The sequence below is a fragment of the Chenopodium album genome, chromosome 9, assembly GCF_948465745.1.
Source record: "Chenopodium album chromosome 9, dcCheAlbu1.1, whole genome shotgun sequence".
Taxonomy (NCBI): Eukaryota; Viridiplantae; Streptophyta; class Magnoliopsida; order Caryophyllales; family Amaranthaceae; genus Chenopodium; species Chenopodium album.
Window position 1 is genome coordinate 33,437,131 of NC_137842.1, and position 15,061 is coordinate 33,452,191.

The window sequence follows — 15,061 nt, forward strand, 5'->3', positions numbered from 1 at the left end:
CCTCCATGACCTAAGTTCATTCAACAATTGTGTCACATGATGTAATTGTCCTTAGCCTCCTGACCTAAGAACATGGATAATGTATATATTATTTTAAAGACGAGCAGTTCAATACACACGATTCAACTTGTCTTCCTCACGAGAAAGTACAAAACTGCTTTCCTTTTTCATTTCTTTTCTTCGGAGGAAGTTCAAAAAAAATTTCAAATTTTTTTCATTGAAAAAAGTTCAAAAGCAAAATATCATTTTTCACGTATTTCTTTTTTTGGAGAAAGTCAGTACCGCCCACTCATGACAAAAATGATGGACATTTTTGCTTTTTGCATTGTCGGTTGCTTGTTTTTGCACACACACTCAAATCATACACATACACACACAATCACAAGTCATACACATGTCAAGTCATGTCAAGTCAATCGCAGTCTATACGGGTCCTTTGGAGAATATTATTTTGTAGGTCTCATCGCATCTACAACCCACGTAGTTAAAAACTAAGTAATAATTTTTTAGGTATGTGTGTATTTTGTATGAAAAAGAGAAAATGTAAGTAATGATTTTTTAGGTATGTGTGTATTTTTTATGAAAAAGATAAAAAGTAAGTAATGATTGGGTGTTATTTTTAGTAATACAAGGAACATTTTGGGAAACCCAAAATGGTATATTTGTTTGTAATTAAGGGACGAAGGGAATATTACTTTTCTCGTCTTATTACATATTTTATGCCTAAGATGTTGTTATAAAAATTTGATATTATATGCAGGTAGAACAACTTTTGTAAGGAAAGTGTTCAAAGACAATGTCTATTACGAAATGAACACTTTTGAACACTTACTGTTATTATAATTATTTGATATTATATGCAGGGCCTTCTCCGGAAATTAAGAGGCCTTATGCTAATGATAAAAAAATAGGCCCCCACGTTTTGTAAGGAAAACGATAAACATAGACCTTAAGGCTTCATATATCATTGCACAATTTGTAAAGGACCTATTGAAATCGGCAAAAAGTTCATTAATCATTATATAATGTCTTCGGGTTCTTTTATAATAAATTTATCAATAGGTTTTCTTTGAGTCTGGTCAATTCTTCAAGTCTCTCTTTCTCTCTCTGTCATAACCATAATCATATTTCTCAAATGTAATTATAATACGAAAAAAATTCCAATGTTAATATGTTAAAACACAAAAAATAAAAATAAGCGATTGTAGACACCCATTTGTGTCTCCCCAAAACCAAACCCAGTGATTAGTGCCTTTTACGTCGAATCATAATCGAATGAAGTGAAAGTGTGGAAAGTTTAGTGTTGCGGATAGTTTTAATTTCTTTTCTCTTCTCTCTGTTTTTGAAAACCTATTTTAAGAAAACAGCCAATCAGTTTCGTTGGTCCATGATATGGGTCCAATAGTAGTGTATTTGGATGGGATTTGAAAAGAGCTTTCCAACGATATATTATAAGCCCAATTCCAATGAATATTGAGGAAGTTATGGCCAAATTACTAAACTAGGCCCGGTTTAAGCCTTATATGCGGCCCAATGATCTAGAGGAGGGCCTAATATAGATTTATCATTCCTAATGCAATTAGGAATGGTTTTAGTCTTCTAGATTCTTCTAGAAGGTTCTTTTCATTCCTAATTCAATTAGCATTGATAAATTGACTTTTGTTGACTTTTTAGAGTTTTAATCAGAATAAAAGAATGTTTTTGAGGAAAATACGATTTTATCCTCCTGTACGGCAATTTCTATCTGATTTTAGAAAACGCGTCAATAACTTAGTCGGCGCCAGACGCCAGCATTAGCGCCGGACGCTAAGCTTGGGGCCTGGCGCTAATGTCAGCGTCTGGCGCTAACCTCGTTTTACGCGTTAGAACTCTGTTTTGATTTTTTTATCTTTTTGGCTGATTTTTTCTATAAATAGCCTTCTAAAAACTCCGTTTTCATGGACCAACTCTCATTAAGATTCTCTTGATTACTCTCTCTCTCTCTCTTTTCTAAACTAGCCTTTTCTCAAATACAAAATTCCGCATTTGCAAGACTTAGATACACCTAGCCATATTCGAAGTTGCCTTCGCCCTAGACGTGAAAGGTTTAATTTCTGAGGCTTTGGTCCCAAATATTTATTTCAATTATTTAATTTAATTTAATTGTTTTGTTGTTTATTATTTTCCTTGAAGTTACTAACGTGTGTATTTTGTTATTAGAAAGAGATACGAGGCATCCAAGTAAGTACTTTAATGGTTTAATTGATATTATGATATAGAAATCATGCTTAGATTGTTATTTTGATTCCTAGTATCATGTCTAGGGTAACTTTAATATCAAGTATGATTAAAAGTATGATGCTGCCTATTTTCTTCCTAATATTTATGATTGTTAGTATTATGTTAGGGCTAAAGCTTTGATTTTTATTGCTTAGTGACATGCTAGGGTTTGTTATTAATCTTGTTAGTATCATGCCTAGGATCTTGCTATTATTATTAACATGATTATTTTTATAATTATTATTATGATGATTATTATTATGATTATTATTGTGTTGCTTGATGCTTATTTATTGTTATTGCTTGATCACGCCTTTTATGCATGTTTAAAGGGAATTTGTACTTGCAATCACGCTTAATAAGATAATTAATAATCTTGTTAGGTTTAATAATGAATATAATTCAAGTGATCGCCAATAATAGATTTATTTGTGCATTAATATTCCACCAACATAGATAAACAGGTTTAGGGTTAATCCTATTAGTTGTATGTTAGTCAGAAAGCGCACGAGAATACGATCAGAATAAAGTAGAGGCCTATTATTAGGGTAGGTTCAATCTCTTTTAGGTTGGATTTGTACCTTCATCCCCGAAATACCAGTCATGGTTCCAGACCTATTGGAGTTAACGATCTCCTGGATCGTTAAGGGGTGTAACCTTCACCTCGTGAACGGTTTACAAGTTCCTAAAAAAAACTTGTTAGCGACTCTTTTGCTCTATCTTCTTTCCCTTTGGACGCCACCGTACTTTAGTGTATGATCACAGTGGGGTTCAAGCTAGGGGATTAACGCTTGAAATATTCCCTACAGTTTTTGGCGACTCCACTGGGGAGGATTTCTATTTTAATTCTTGAAATTTATTTCGGCAATGATTTTGAATGAGTGGATGAGACTCGAAAAGTTCTAAGTATTTCATGTGCGTAATTTTGATTAACATTATTGTCGTATGCATAAAAAAGATCTCATTGGAAAGACCATCCGTAATGAGTTAAAACATAGCATTTTTACACGTAGGAAATTTGAGGAATATCTTTCACAACTAGGATCAAAATAACATTGCACGAAGGTGGAAAATTTTATCGAGCACAGAAAGCTGCTGAGGCATGTAGGAATCAGCGTCAGCGAACAGAAGTTAGCGCCAGAATTTTGACTATAGCGCCAGATGACAGCTCTGTCGCCAGGCGCTAAAGCCAAAAGCTGGCGCCAATCTCTGTTTGCTGGCGCCAAATTCTTCCAATACTGAGCCAGAAATATGCGTTCTAATTTCGACCAGTTTTTAGCATTGTTCGCTCGATCCTACTTCCGGATTGAGTTTTTCTCACTTTTCTGAAACCCATATGTGTTCTACATATGGACATAACCCCCTGGGAATTCATGCTCCATCTACCTGATTGAACGCTCTGAGCAATAAAGGGTACATCCGAGAATGTTGAATTCACCAAACCATGGAAGCGAGTTTTTCCTAAAACTCGCGATGTTCCATCCACTCGCGCCAACCCTTCACGGTTAGGCTTCTGCGCGGTGCATCCGGACAATTAACCATGGACCCTCTATTGACTAACCCATATCCCAAACTTTGGAGAACTAGAGCCATGGTTAGGTTGCAAACTCATTGCATCATATTGTGCCTACTTGACTAATTGCGCATTATTTGTTGTGCATATAGTATATGTTTTTCCTAACCATTTGTTTGACTTGTGCTGAGATTAAATAAATTAATGACTAAAAGAACTTTGCCCAATTAATTAATTAATTAATTAATCTGAGTAAATAAGTCTAATATTTTAACTAGAATTGACCTAGTACGACTTTAGGCATACCCCTGTTAATTAATAATACCGAAAACAGTCTCAGATCGAAGCTCCAGCAATGGCGCCAAAGTTTGAACTGTAGCGCCACTCTTTGGACTGTGGCGCCTGGCGACAATGCTGTCGTCTGGCGCTACACTACAAAGAGAGGCGCCAGTCCTGTCGTTTTGACGACAGTTCGGATTATTGATCGAGTCATCACTTTGTGTCTAATTAACCAGTTTGCTAAGTAACTCGGTTAAATTTTACTGTTAATAATACCTTGTTAAGTCAATAATTAAGTCTAGGCACCAGGTCCCATGGTCTTACACAAAATTCCAAGCATGTCACTTACACTCAACGCACACACCAATACACATACTTTGACCATGTCTAAGAGAGTCTTGTATGCGCGTCTTTTCCGTCATTTTTTTAGGGGGGTAAGTCGGATATTAATCATCCAATTTAAATACCATACTTGGTTCCTAAAAATATATACACTATTTTTGCAAAAATATGCACCTATGTTTTTTTATTTTTTATTTTTTTATTTTTCCTCTTTCAAACCATAAAGTCAAGGTCGATTTGAGTCAAGTAATTAAAACAAAAATGATTTAAATTACAGCGCGTGGTTAAGAAAGGAAGGGCGGTTAATCAAAGACAATCTTTTCGTACAAGTCCAACTTTTCGATAAACCCATTGCTCGTAAGAGGAAAGCTAGGACAATAATGGCAACACAAGAAGAAGTCAATGAGCTTAGGAACCAACTGGTTACCGTGACCGAAGCACTAAAGATCCTGACCCTTAAGATCGATGATCCCGTGAAACAACAACAGATGGACTTCAAGCAAGAGAGTCAAAGCAAGCTATCTAGCGACTACAAGTTTCAAAGGATTAGTTCACAAGGGGTCTCGGTGGACAAAGATCTTCTTCCACAGAAGTTCAATGCCAACGACATCCCAAAATTCAAAGCAACCGATAACCCTTATTTTCATTTAAGAGCCTTCGAAACAATAATGAGTATTAAGAGTATCGATAAGAAGGTGTTCCCCTTTCTGTTCTCACTATCTCTCGAGATCGTTTGCCAGCAATGGTTCTTTTCTCTCGAGAAAGAAAAAACCTCCACCTGGGAGTCCATAGCAAACGCTTTCGTTGATAGATACAAATGCAACATTCAAGTTGAGACTGACCATAGGGAACTTGAAATCCTCAAGCAGAAGGAGAACGAAGGCTTCACCTCCTTCTTTAACAAATGGAGAGAAACCTCAGCTAAGATGATTGAGGTGCTATGTGAAAAAGAGTCAGTAAGGTTATTCATCAAAAACCTTCAAGAAAAATACTCCAAGCATCTCAAGTATCAGAATAATCTCCATACCTTCAAGGCCGTCAACGATATTGGAATCAATATTGAAGACGACCTGGCTAAGTTGAAAGCTGCCAACAATAACTCTAACAGTGGCTAGAAAGGAAAGAAGAACGACAATCCTTCTTCTTCCAAAACCACCCACTCAAACAATTTTAGCACTTTTAACCTAGGTGAAGTCCTTGCTATGAATAATCAAGGACAAAAACCATTTAGGAGGAACTTTACTCCTATTGGCATGAGTTATGACACCGCATTTGATCGACTAAATGCAAAAGGTCTTATAACTCCTATTGGACCATTTGGGGACCCACCAGTCGAAAAGAGGTCGGCTAACTGGAACCCCAATGCACATTGAAAGTATCACCAAGGTAGGGGCCATCTCATCGAAAACTGTTGGAAGCTTAAAGAAGCTATCCAAGACTTAATCGACAACAACAAGCTACCATTGCCCCCTTCCAGTAAGAAGCCAAGTATTGATAATGCGCCTCTCGCTCATTCCTTGGCTATCTCTGATGAGGAAAACGAGGTTGACCCCTCGTCTCTCATCAAACCTGTTAAAGAAATCCATGCCATCGAAGAAGAGGAGGAGATCTTTTTCGACGCCATGGATAACCTTCCAGAACTAGCAAGTAAAGAGGACATACAATCGCTCACACTGTCTATGATGGAAGGATCGCACTTGCTACGTGAAACTCTCAAGGCTATAAATTAAAGGAACTTCAGAAGAAATATGACGAGGTTCCACTCCCGAAAAATGAACCTAAGAGAGAGTTCACATCCATAGGAACGACTTAAGAGGCGAAACATTTTCCTTTACAAGTCACCGAAAATCCCAAGAAGAGTAATAGACTCTACACTCCAATTGGGATCCCATATATATAAATGTTCGAAATGCTCTCCGAGAGTGGCGAGATCAAACCTCTCGAATCGAGACCATTTGAATCATTGAAAAGGACAGATAAATATTACTGTCAGTATCATCAATCAGGGGGTCACACTATCGAAAACTGTTTTAAATTCAAGGATTTAATTCAGAAAATGATTGATGAAAAGAAACTAGTCCAAGTTCCACAAGAAGAGGATGCAAGTATTAATGGAGTTTGGGACAGTGACGAAGAAGACGTCTACTTAAAAGGCATGGTAGGACCTCCACCTTCAGTGTCATATGCCATGGATGACTTTTGGGTTGAAGAAGATCATTCAATAGGCGTCCTCACAAGATCCGGGAGAATGCAACCTCCTATTTCAACACAACCCACGCCAATCACACAGCAAGTTCCCATGCCTATCATTAAAGATAATGACATCGTCAAACAGTTCAAGAAAACAAAAGTCGAAATGAACGTATGGAAACTTCTGGCGACGTCTCGAGAACATAGGTTGGCTGTAATGAATGCCTTGGACAAAATAGGGATAGATTCTGACACCACTTCTGAAGGGTTAGCTAACTTCCTCACGAGTGATCTACCTAGTCCCATCAATTTGATCACCTTTTCCGACAAGGATTTACCCCCATAAGGTGACAAACAATATGAGGCATTAAACCTCACAGTAGTTTGCAAGAGAATGAACGTCCCTATGACTCTTGTAGACAATGGATTAGCCATTAACGTCTGTCCACTTAGAACTGCGAGGATGCTAGGCATAAGGGATGAAGACTTAACCCCGTCAACACAAGGAATAAGAGCCTACAACAACACTCATCGTCAAGCTCTTGGTAAAATTACCATGAATGTACAGCGGGAGCGATATAACATGCTACTACTTTCCAAGTAGTAGATATCAAAGCTTCATTCAATTTATTGTTGGGATGCCCTTGGCTTCATGACATAAAGGACGTCCCCTCATCTCTCCACCAACAAGTAAAAGCCATAGTTGGGGTAATTCCTATCACTATCGATGCTTCACCTATGAGAATCAAGTCTATAGAAAATCTAATAATTAATGTGGAGCACGATGAGGATGATGAAGATTTATGGGGCTTTAACGAAGAGGTCTCCTTAATCCAGGAGGATGAAAGGACCCCTCTCTACAACGACCCCCATTCTAACATGATCATGAATGCTATTCTGAAGAAACAAGGACATTTTCCTGGGATGACCCTAGGAAAGAAAAAGGGAATAGCAAAACTGCTAGAGTCACCTGATCTCCCTAAATTAGATACTTTCGAACTTGGTTTCGAACCGACTCGAAAAGATCTTAAGCGAGCCTAGGAAAAGTCAAAGGCACGTAGGGACGCTCGCATTCAAAATAAAGCAATCCCAATGGATCAGTACCCTCTTCACTTAATGGTCAATTCATAAAAGAAGGAGAGGACTATCCATGCCACGAATTTCCTAAACCATTTGTTGTAAACGGCATAAGGCAACGGGGATTTGAAATTTTCTTGGATTGCTATTTCACAGATGAAATCCCAACTCATGTCCATAAGGAGAAAGCACCCCCATGCTTTGACTTTAACGTCATAGGTTTATTATTTGGGCGAGAAAAGGATGAGCCGACATACAAAGAGGTTAACTCCTCGCTCATTCAAACAGTCCTACAAAGTGAAAACTTCGATCCCCTAAAGCTAATCGCTCCGGCGGAAGGATCACTACAAGGGTGGCGCAAGACCGTCAAGGTGACTACTCCAAGTGGAAGAAAGATCTCTATCACGACAAGGCAAGGACCGATGTTCGAAGAGTCGTCTGTGTCAGAGTCAGAATCAGAGTCTCTCCCTATAGAGTCATCTAGGTCTTTAGTAGTAGCACCTTCCCCTTCTTTCTCTTCTCCTAGAAGAGTTAGTGATCAAGTCCCTTAGGACATATCACTCTTTGATGTAATGATCTCAGAGTATAATAATATAATTTCTTCTCCTTACTTCTTGTGTTCTTCTTTAACCCAAGATGACGAGCATTGCTTAACTAACAATGAAAAAGACAAAGAACTTATTAAAGCAATGGAAACACTTGAAAAGAAAACACCGATAATTGAAGTAACTGAGACGGTTGATATCTCAAATGATTCAACCAATAAAAGAGAAGTTAAAATCGGACTAACACTTAATGAACAAGAAAGAACCGATTTAATTAACTTACTTAAAGAATTCATCGATGTATTTTCTTGGTCATACAAAGATATGCCAGACATTAATAGAGAAATAGCTTAACACACTATACCACTAATTCCGGGAATGAAACCTGTAAAACAAAAGTTACGTCGAATGAAACCCGACGTAGCTCTTAAAATAAAAGAAGAAGTTCAAAAACAAATAACTGCAGGTTTGATCAAGGTATCTAAATACCCCGAATGGGTCGCCAACGTTGTCCCAGTTTCGAAAAAAATGGAAGGGTAAGAATGTGTGTCGACTATCGAGATCTAAATAAGGCAAGTCCAAAGGACGACTTCCCTTTACCACACATCGATATTCTGGTGGATAACACAGCAAATCACGCACTTCTCTCGTTCATGGATGGATACGCAGGTTATAATCAGATACTCATGGCGGAAGAAGACATGGAGAAAACAACCTTCATAACACCATGGGGAACTTACTGCTACACGGTAATGTCATTCGGGTTGAAAAACGCGGGTGCCACTTACCAACGTGCAGCGACTGCCTTACTCCATGACATGATGCATAAAGAAGTCGAAATATATGTGGACGACATGATTGTAAAATCAAAAGACCGCCCAGGCCATCAAGTAGCCTTAAGAAAATTTTTCGAAAGGCTAAGAAAATATAATATGAGGTTGAACCCATCTAAGTGTGCTTTTGGAGTCACTTCAGGCAAGCTTTTGGGTTATGTCATAAGCTCTAGAGGAATAGAGATAGAACCAACCAAGATCAAAACAATCATGTCAATGCCACCGCCCAAAACCGAGAAGCAGATTCGAGGATTTATTGGCCGGTTGCAATACATAAGTAGGTTCATATCAAAATTAACAACGATATGTGAACCAATATGGGATGACGAGTGTCAAAAAGCCTTTGAAAGATCAAAGCCTATCTCGCAAATCCTCCCGTATTAGCACCAGAACTTCTCGGAATACCTCTTAGGTTGTACTTAACAGTTACCAAAGAGACAATGGGAGCTATGCTAGCATAAGAAGTAGAAGAAAAAGAAAACGCAATCTACTATCTAAGCAAGAAAATGCTCGAATATGAAGCACGTTATACGCCACTTGAGAAATTGTGCCTCGCCTTGGTGTGGGCCACAACCAAGTTAAGACATTACATGCTAGTGCATACTGTCTTTGTAGTCTCCCGATTAGATCCACTCAAGTATCTATTCAAGAAATCTACACTCAATGGACGCATATCGAGATAGATAGATGTAGACACCCATTTGTGTCTCCCCAAAACCAAACCTGATGATGAGTGCCTTTCACGTCGAATCATAATCGAATGAAGCGAAAGTGTGGAAAGTCTAGTGTTGCGGATAGTTTTAATTTCTTTTCTCTTCTCTCTGTTTTTGAAAACTTATTTTAAGAAAAAAGCCAATCCAGTTTGGTTGGTCCACGATATGGGTCCAATAGTAGTGTAGTTGGATGGGGCTTGAAAAAAGCTTTCCAACGATATATTATAAGCCCAATTCCGATGAATATTGAGGAAGTTATGGCCAATTTACTAAACTGGGCCCGGTTTGAGCCTTATATACGGCCCAATGATCTAGGGGAGGGCCTAATATTATTTATCGTTCCTAATACAATTAGGAATGGTTATAGTCTTCTAGATTCTTCTAGAAGGTTCTTTTCATTCCTAATTCAATTAGCATTGATAAATTGACTTTTGTTGACTTTTTAGAGTTTTAATTAAAATCAAATAGCATTTTCGAGGAAATTATATGATTTTATCCTCCAGTACGTCAAACTTATCTGATTTTTGAAAACGCGTTAAAAACAAGCTTGGCGCCTGACTCCAGGCACAGGCTGACGCTAGTGTTTGTGCCTGGCGCTAGTTAGCCAGGGTTTGCGCCAGCTCTTTTTTTTGTGCGTCAGACTCTGTTTTGTTAATTTTATCTTTTTGGATGATTTTCTCTACAAATAACGTATTAAAACTTCGTTTTCATTCACGAATTTTCACCAATTATCATCAACAATCAGTTTTAATTAGCATTCGCCTACAATCAGTTTTCATTCATTAATTCTCTTAATTCCCTTAATCATTCATCTTTCTTTCTTTCTTTCTCTAAACTTTGTTTTCACATACAAAATTCCGCATTCGCAAGATCTAGAAACACCTAGCCATATTCGAAGTTGCCTTCGCCCTAGACGTGAAAGGTTTAATTTCTGAGGGTTTGGTCCCAAATCTCTTTCAATTATTTAATTTAATTATTTGATTATTATTTTCCTTGAAGTTACTAACGTGTGTATTTTGTTATTAGAAAGAGGTACGAACCATCAAAGTAAGTGCTTTAATTGGTTTTAATTGACATTATGATGTAGAAATCATGTTTAAATTCTTATTATGATATTCCTAGTATCATGTCTAGGGTAATTTTAATATTAAATATGATTGCTATGATGCCTTTTATTCTCTTCCTAATATTTATGATTGTTAGTATCATGTTAGGGTTAAAGATTTGATTTTTTATTGCTTAGTGACATGCTAGGGTTTGGTATTAATCTTGTTAGTATCATGCCTAGGATCTTGCTATTATTATGCTTTAATATTAACATTAACATGATTATGATTATAATCGTTATAATTTATGAATATGATTATTATTATTATTATTATTATTATTATTATTATTATTATTATTATTATTATTATTATTATTATTATTATTATTATTTTGATGATGATTATTTTATTTATGATGATTATTGTTTTTATGATTATAATTTTTGTTATCATGATGTTTATTATTATTTTATTATTATGTTGCTTGATATTTATTGTTATTGCTTGATCACCTTTTATGCATGTTTAAAGGGAATTCGTACTTGTAATCATGCTTAATAAGATAATTAATAATCTTGTTTAGGGTTAATTTGATTATAATTCAAGTGATCGCCAATAATAGCTTTATTTGTGCATTTATATTCAACCAACATAGATAAACAGGTTTAGGTTAATCCTAATGATTGCATGTTAGTCAGAAAGCGCACATGAATACGATCAGAATAAAGTAGAGGCCTTTTATTAGGGTAGGTTTAATCTCTTTTAGGTTGGATTTGTACCTTCATCCCCGAACCCTTATTTGGTTCTAGATCTTATGGAGTTGAAGATCTCTTGGATCGTTAAGGGGTGTAACCTTCATCCTATGAACGGTTTACAAGTTCCTAAAAATACTTGTTGGCGACTCTTTTGCTCTATCTTCTTCCCTTTTGGACGCCACCGTACTTTAATGTATGATCACAGTGGGGTTCAAGCTAGGGGTTTAACGCTTGAAATTATTCCCTACAATAGACAATTTAGCCCAGTTTGATGTAAGGTTTATGCCGCAAAAAGCTATCAAAGGATCTGTGGTGTCAGACTTTCTAGCGGACTTTCCAATAGAAGACTCGACGCCAATACAAGACAATGAATTTCCAGATGAAGACTTAATGGTCACTAAAGATGATACTTATACCTTATACTTCGACGGAACCTCAAACCAAAAGGGATGTGGCGTTGGAGTATTACTAGTATCACCTAAAGAAGAGCATGTTCCATTCTCTATAAAGCTTGATTTCGACATTACCAACAACGCTGCTGAATACGAAGCATGCGTGGTAGGCCTTGAAACAGCTTTGGCATTGGGAGTAAAAAAGTTACGGATATCCGGAGACTCTTTATTAATAATCAATCAAATATCCAAAAGGTGGAAAGTAAGGAGCGAAAGTCTAGCCCCTTACCAAACCTACCTGGAAACTCTTACTAATCAGTTAGAGAAGGTAGAATACACATATCTACCTAGGGAAGAAAATCAATTTGCTGATGCCTTGGCAAGACTAGCCTCGATGGTCAGGATTCCCACGGAAATCGAGCAAATGCCTCTAACTATAGAAAAAAAGGCACAAACCAGCATATATTCAAGCTATAGAAGATGATGAAGTAGTCCAAGACGAAGAAGAAGAAGAAGAAGAAGAAGAAGAAGAAGAAGAACAGTGGTACACGGATATACTCAACTACGTCACCAAAGGAGAATACCCTCCCCATGCTGACAAAAGAGCAAAACGAGCATTAAGACTCTTGGCTTCCCAATATATACTAATAGACAATGAGCTACATAAAAGGTTACCTAAGGGTCGAGCTCTCTTATGTGTAGGAAAAAAGGATGCCCAAAGAGCAATGAGGATAGTCCATGAAGGAATCTATGGAACTCACATAAATGGCAAAATGTTTGTCCAAAATATAATGCGAGAAGGATATTATTGGACTACAATGAATAGGGATTGCCATCAATACGTAAAAAGATGCCCTAAGTGCCAAATCTATGCCAATTTACAACATGTTCCTCCATCCTTGCTCTACACCTACACGTCGCCATGACCGTTCTCTACATGGGGAATTGACATCATCGGCAAAATCACTCCCCCAGGAACAGGAGGCCACAAATATATCCTAGTGGAAATTGATTACTTCACAAAGTGGGTCGAAGCACAATCATACGCTAAACTCACTGCAAAACATGTATCACTCTTTATCGAGAGAAATATCATTTGTCGATATGGAATCTCACATGAAATGATAAGTGGCAACGGAACTCACTTTCAAGCCGAATGTGAAGAATGGCTATAAAAATATGGCATCCAATGTCATCATTCTTCCCCTTATAGGCCTCAAGCAAATGGAGCAGTCGAGGCAGCTAATAAAAATCTAAAGACTATCATCGAGAAAATGACGGAAAATTATAAGGATTGGCCCGACAAACTTCACTTCGCATTGTGGGGTTACCGCACGTCAATTTGCACATCAACAGGAAATACGCCATTTTCCTTGGTATATGGAATGAATGCCGTACAACCTGTCGAACTAGAGATTCCATCTCTACGCATCGCATTAGAGAGCAAACTCGATGAAGTTGAATGGACTAGAGCAAGATATGAAGAGCTAATTCTACTCGATGAAAAACGACTAGAAGCCCTACATCACACTCAATGTTACCAAACTCGTATGGCTAGGCATTTTAATAAGAAGGTCAAGATACGAAACGTCAAAGTAGGAGACTTGGTGTTAAAAGCATTAAGGAAAAAGGTTTTAGATCCAAGGGGAAAATTCAGACCTAATTGGTCTGGACCCTACATTGTCAAAACAATCCTGTCAGGAGGTACAGCAAAATTAACTGATATGGATGGCAATGAGTTCTCGAACATGACAAATCTTGACCAACTTAAGAAATACTACCCATAATTACTTGAGAAGGATACTCAAGAGAGCTACGTTTGGCCTGATTCCTTAAGAAAGGATACGTAGGCAACCCTTTACGGGTGCGGCCACTTTATTTTTTAAAATCTCGCATCCCTGAATTAATAAAAAATTCGACAGAAGATCGACGGAACATCGGCGTCATAGAAAAAATTCTGGCGCTAGCCAATGAACGTTAGCACCAGACGACGGACGCCAGACTGCCGCAGCCGGCGCCAGTCGCAAAACTGTGGCGCCAATTTACTGTAAAATGTCTTGGAATATTTCGGTGTTTTTCGTAAAATTTTTGACTTCCGTACTCGAAAAAATTTCTAGAAAATTAATTCTTCGGTTTTCAATGCTTTAGTAAAATAAATTTAAAATAAATAATTTAATTAAAAAGCTGGAATTTCATTAATAAAATAAATTACATTATTGAAGGAATTTAAATAAGGCTTAAATAAATTAACTTTAAATTTAAAAACTAAGTCTAATAATTGGAAATTAAGCAATGCTCTTAATCTTCTTTCTCTTTCTTAGCCCTTTTCCAATTTTTGTCTGCTTCTTCTTCCTCATCCATAACCTTAGCTAGTAGGCATCCTTTAGAGGACCTACATTCAATCTTGGTGTAAATAGTTTCCCCCTCAGCTAAGACTCCATGCTTCTTTTCTACCCAAGCTTTCTTTTCTGTGGTGTCAGCTTTCCTTTTTCCTTTATCTTTCGCAGTACTCTTCTTCCTACGCATTATAGGTGTTTTGAACTCGATCCTTTCACCAAAGCGTTCCTTAACAGGAACCACCTTGTCACCTAGACTACTTTTCACATCAGTTTTTCTTTGATTTTTCTTCACGTCCTTTGAAGGTTTCTTCAGAAGCCACTTTTTCACATCATTGAGCAAGGAAGGAGGAAACTTTTGGGTTATTACTTCCCATAAAGGTCTAGCGCTCCAATAAGCATCAAATTTGTCTACTTCCCGGGAGACAGGGAACTCGTAGGGACGACGAAAATCACCAAAAGTTTGAAGTAGGTCGTATTCTCTTTTTACCCTGCAGGGATAATAAAAAGTCATACGGGACAAGCTTGGAAGACGGCAGAAAGGTTTCTTGTTGACACCAACCATCTTTTCTAGTTTCCACCAAGGGATGACCCACTTGATGGCAAAATTACAAGACTCGAAGACCTTCTTCCATTCATGGCGCCCCATCTTAGAGAAGCGTTTCTTCCTCCTCACGAAACAATTTGGAGTATACTTCTCAATGTTGTCCGGAGGGCTAATTAATTCCAGTCTTTCCATTAGCCACATTTGTAAAAATTGCAATGCAAATAAATTATT